General features: G+C 35.1%; 1 long non-coding RNA gene across 1 annotated transcript in view; it reads left to right on the top strand.

The window, feature by feature from the left end:
• Positions 1-5,833, top strand: part of LOC122074856 — a 22,546-nt gene extending 16,713 nt beyond the window's left edge. The window contains exons 3-7 of the long non-coding RNA XR_006139074.1: positions 4,947-5,089; positions 5,190-5,309; positions 5,408-5,504; positions 5,601-5,726; positions 5,816-5,833. This is a non-coding gene — a long non-coding RNA (uncharacterized LOC122074856). The remainder of the gene's footprint in view (positions 1-4,946; positions 5,090-5,189; positions 5,310-5,407; positions 5,505-5,600; positions 5,727-5,815) is intronic.

The raw sequence follows: 5,833 nt of genomic DNA, 5'->3' as shown, positions 1-5,833 counted from the left end.
TTGTGGATTGTATTAATATTAAGCAAGGTAAGTCTATGTGCTACTGGTTCCCAATATACTTGTGTTAAATTGTTAATTCGATGGAAATTTTCTAGTTCTCTTCTGTTGCAACATATTTTAACAATGTTTATTGTGATATATCATATATGTTGTTTCATATAATTTTTCTTACAAATTTATGATAATATTTTGTTGGCTATGTTGATTTTTTGACGATTTGATGTTGCTTAATGTTGGTTTTATATGTTATAGGGTATATATTGTAGGCTTCTAGCATGTTAAATAACTTTAGAAAATAAGGAAAATAAAGAAGTAACATACTAAATAACTATAGAAAATAAGTAAAATAAAAAATGACACATGGGCGATTTGATCGCAATGGCAACGCTATAACGGGCGATTCATCGCCACATCGATTAGCCATCCTTTTACCGCCATGGATCGATTTGATGCGGTGACAACTATGATCACCACTTTCGGCCACGTCATCACCGCTATGTGGCAGAGGTTGCCAGCAAGGACCACCAACCAACAACAATATCTACATATATACTCGGTACCCTTCTCTTCTTTAGTAAATGCTAGATTAGCTCTCTAGGGACTCCATCATAGAAAAGACCAAATGGAGATCCTTCTTGTAAGCTCTAAATCTTTCCATGAGCCTCAAGAGTAAGTAAATAGCTTCTATCGTTGATCTACTTGACATGAAACCAAGTTGGTCCTCCGTGATAGTAGATTATGTTCTTCAAATCATATGGAAATTTAGGATAGGTCAGATATTTCTACTTCTTTCAAATCCAAAAACAGAAGCAGACCCAAGGACTACAATTTCTTTCAAGTCCAAAAACAGAAGCAGACCCAAGGACTACAATTTTAAGCAGAGAAACATCCACAGGTGAGGTTTGGTGGTTAGGGACAAATCAATACTGAATCTTGTCTATGGAACAATGACACAGTAAGTAAATAGCTTCTGTCGTTGATCTACTTCACATGAAACCAAGTTGGTTCTGATAGTAGATTATGTTCTCCAAATCGTATGGAAATTTAGGATAGGTTAAATATTTCTACTTCTTTCAAATCCAAAAACAGAAGCAGTCCCAAGGACTACAATTTCTTTCAAATCCAAAAATAGAAGCAGATCCAAGGACTACAATTTAAGTAGAGAAACATCCACAGGTGAGGTTTGGTGGTTAGGGACAAATCAATACTGAATCTCGTCTATGGAACAATGACACACAGTAGGGGTGTTCTTTGGGGCTGAAATCTGGGACTTCAATCGCCTATGAAAGGGCAGTTTGTGCCCAAGGTATTAGGCCCAATCGATTGCTCACTAAGGTGTTTATCTAGGTCCCTTGCAATTCGGCATGAAGACAGATGCAGTAAGTAAAAGATAGAACCCTCGTTGAGATTGAGAAGGGAAACCTCGTTTTGGTTTCTTACACTGGAAATTCGCAAGTGAAAATGTCTTAGATTTTGAATTAGCATTTAGGAAGTGTTTTAATTGTCTCCTCTTGCCCAACACTTCCAATTACTTTTATTGATTTGGGTTTCCATCCCTTCTATTCAAATCGGATTATATTCATCTTATTTGATTTCGTTTGATGCCCTTTCATCTGTTTTACCACCAACATCCACATGGTTGTTTCAGTGGCTGGGAACGGCTTGCATCCCTGAAATGGGGTAGAAAGAAGAAGAAGAATGGGATGTGAGCGGGTAGGAGAAGGGAGGTGGAGGTTAAAGCTGTCAAAAAACCCTCCTCAATTGAAGGATGAATGCGGTTTTAGATAGTTTTATAAACCCAAACCTAAAACAATGTATTTTTATTAACTGACACATAAGTTAGGTTGTTTTATAAATGAAAATAAAAAGTGGATAATCATGTAATTTTCCTATGAGAAAACAAATCCCAAGACCAGATGTGTACCTTTCTCTCCTTTGACGTTCGAGGGACAACCCAAATCACCAACTTCCAAAAAATCCCTATATTTTTGTTGCCTTATATTTTATATTATATTTTTCATAAATAAAATAACATGGAACCTATGGTATCCCACTCCCAATAAAGATCTGCCACGATTACCTACTACAATAGTGATGCCTGGATAGTTGCCGTTTGTTGCAAAACACGAAATAGGGAAGTTTGAAGCCCCCCCCAAAAAAAAAAAATTAACCAGAAAAACTCAGTGGGGCTTTGTTTGTTAGACCATGAAAGTTTTTGTAAAGAAATGGACGACGTAAAAAGGCCTGGCCTTCATGTGTATGTTTTTGTCATTAGGAAAAGTTCCATTCCAACTTATATCCTCACAATGATCCTTTTAATTATTATTTTTATTTTAATAAAATAATAAGATAATAGTCCCATATGAGGCATAGCCTCTATGCCAATGTAGAGGCCATTGAGGGGCCATACATGGGCATCAACACGGATAAATTTCTTGGGTTTTTTTAGGGTTGGGGGCATCATTTTGTCATCCTTCAATAAAATTGACCAAAGTTGGTTCCTTTTGAAACTGAGGCTATGCCTCATATGGGATTAATTACTGAAATTGACTGCATGAAAAACTAACTACAAAGTGAAATTCGACCAAAGTTGGTAACTTTTTGAAACCCTAATGGGTTAGGATAAAACTGTTTAATACAAGTAGTAAGCTTTAAAGTAGCCAGCTGCGTGCAACTAATTGGTGACTTAATAAAGTTGATGAGTAGTATAAGAAGAACCCCCCCTTTTATATTGTGGTCCTCTCTTTCCCACTACTTCGATTAATTTAAGCTATTTCTTTGTGTAATCCTTCCTTTTATTTCTTTATTTAACTACCATATACATTATATTGCAAGGTTCTCAAATAATCCCATTTCCCATCACTTTCTTCTTGTTACTTTGGATGATCATTGTTTGTTGATGAAATATTTTAGATGGACTATATGGGCCATGTAGGCTATTGGTGCGATAATAATAACCCAATACATGGTGCATTTTTCAAGTAATTGATATCATCGACAATGAGTCTTAAAAAAAAAAAAAGTTATTGTGATTGGGAGTGGAACTAATTTTCAACTTAGTCACTTTAATTGTGGTGGTCATATATGGTAACCCATATTTGACCTTGTTTTTTCAGGTACTTTTGTAATACCTTAACTCAATTAGTAAACATAAAGATTTGAGTAATTATATAAACTAAAATCTGAGTAATCTGGTAATTTCTTGAGAAAGAAAAATTGTCGAACCTAAAACCCATATATGGGAGGAGGTTAGGTATGCCTCTGGCTTAACCAATGGAAGGTACATAGGAGACTTTTCCAAGGGTAGGAGGAAAGAAGATAGACACAAATCTGGGTATACCAGCGACATACCCTGTCTTTTCCCCTCATATCTAATTGAACCAGGTTGTGACGGGCATAACATTGGTTCAGTTACATGTTGAACCAAGCATACTGGGAACCAAAGGGATCCACATAGGACCATCTTGAACTGTTCGACCCAAAATATTTGAACCATTCACCCAATTCTAATGGGTTTTTAGAATCTAATTTTTTTAAATAGGAAATCTAATGTATGAGGCTGATTAGTGATCTACTAATTATTGACAGTGTTAATTAGCTTCATTTTGATATATGAAAAAACCATCTCAATGTAATGATTTGTAGAATTGGTGGTTTCAAAATTTAGAACATTAACCTCTATGGTAAGAAAAAGAATGCTTTCTGATAGTATTGTGTATGCCTAGCTAGAAACAAGTTGTGAAAAGATGCTCATGCCGTAGCTCAACTTCTTCATGTGTTTGGGTTTACGCAAAGTGTTCTTTCTACCTTAAATTTATGTTTAGTGAAAATAATTGATAAAAAAATTTTAAGTTTTAGTATATACCTATGATATTAGTTGTTTTTGTAATGAGGCAATATAACCATAACTATAATTAACTATAGGGCAAGAGATTGCTATCTTGTTGTGCGGCCCTTGCATCGATATGGGGGCCAATGAAAGTGCGCACATGGACATCAATAACTATAGAAATTTTGATTTTACAAGGAGTGGAGGATAATTTAACACATCATGTTATGGCAGGGGCCATGCGATCTTCTTGGCTTTTCTCTTCCTCTTCTTATTTTACTAACATTTTCCTTATTTTTTTCTATTACAACTTTTGTTATCCTTATTAGTAGCTTTTACTATCTACCATAGTAAGTTGTAACATTCTAATAGAAAACCATTTGTCAATATTGTAGTGGTACTAACTTTTTGTACGGTAACTTTTCTTCTTCTGTTACTATAACATCTACCATGGTTTGGATACTCTAAGACCCTGTTTGTTTAGAGGGGAGGCAGGGGTGGGATTGTATGACACATGGGTTCCACATGTTGGTGGAGCGAATGATAGGAATGGAGAAGTTGTAGAAAAGTGTAACCTTTTCCACCCCATTCTTGTTTGGTTGGCTTGGAAAGTAGAACTTTATATCACCCCATAGTATGTTTGGATATCAAAATTTGTGATCGATTGAAAAGCTGCTAAACTACAATATAATTACAAGAACACCATTACATCCATAGGCCTTCAAATATTTATCAATAACATCCTCCCATCAACACCTACTAGTGTGACATTTATTTTATTTTATTTTTATCTACAATAAGATGTGAGACACTAATATTAATTGTTGCAGTACAGCAATACTAACTTTTCCCTTATCATTTTTTTTTTTTTTTTGCTACAACTTTTTTTTATCTTTGTTATAGACTTTTACTATCTACTGTATTAACTTTTTAATAGACAACTGGTCTTCACCATTGTGGTGGTATTAACTTTTTGTTTGGCAACATTTCTTCTTCTGCTACTATGGCTTCTACTATGGTTTGAATAGTCATATGTCCTTGATTATTTCATGGTATTGTTCTTTTATTTATTTATTTATTTCTTCTTCATTAATCCAAAATGGGTCCTATGTTTCAGATCGTACAATTAAAAAGTCCCAATCGGAACCAAGTTTTGGAAACCAACCTCCTCAAATTCCAGAGCGTTTTAAGAGTGTGGGAGCAAGGAAGCAACATGAAATCATCCACGATGATGTTCCAACCACGGACATAGCTCCAATGGTATTAACACTGTCTTATCTTAGTTATGAGTCTTATGACCTGAATCTTCTCGTTGTTATGGTATTTTTTCATATTCCAAACATATTAATTTCTTTTGTAGAGTGATGTTGATCAGGCTAGATCGGCATCCTTGGCAGCTGATAATAGTTCTATAATCATCGACATCGATGATTAGACTCCCACAGTTGTATATGTTCAGGTCTCGAACACAACTCCACTGGTATAACACTATTGTCTCCTATTTACAAGGTAAATATTCTCCTTGTTAAGGCATTTTTTTTTTTCATTGTTTTAACATATCAATTTTTTTTTGCAAAGAGATGTTGATCTGAGTGGATCAGCACCCTCACCACCAACCAACAGTTGTGAAACCACGGAACTCGGAGATCAAACCCCACCGGTTGGACCTCCCGAGGTAAAACTCTAATAATCTAGTAAATCTCTAATCTCGTCTTTGTTAATGCCTTTTTTCCCCATTTTTCAAAACTAATCAAAATTTTTTTTTTTGTAGGATAATGATGATCTAGATGGATCACAAAGTAATATTGATCTGAGTGGATCAGCAGCTTTACCACTGGTGAACAGATCTGAAATCACGGAACTCAAAGATCAAATCCCACCGGTTGGACCTCCCGAGGTAAAATTCTTATAATCTAGTTGCACCTCTAATCCCATCTTTGTTGTCTTCTTTTTTTTTTTCCATAACAAATCATTTTTTTTTTGTAGGGTAATGAAAATTAACTT

The sequence above is a fragment of the Macadamia integrifolia genome, chromosome 3 (assembly GCF_013358625.1).
Source record: "Macadamia integrifolia cultivar HAES 741 chromosome 3, SCU_Mint_v3, whole genome shotgun sequence".
Lineage (NCBI taxonomy): Eukaryota > Viridiplantae > Streptophyta > Magnoliopsida > Proteales > Proteaceae > Macadamia > Macadamia integrifolia.
The sequence above is the reverse complement of the archived record's forward strand: the minus strand, read 5'-3'. Positions and strand labels throughout refer to the sequence as shown.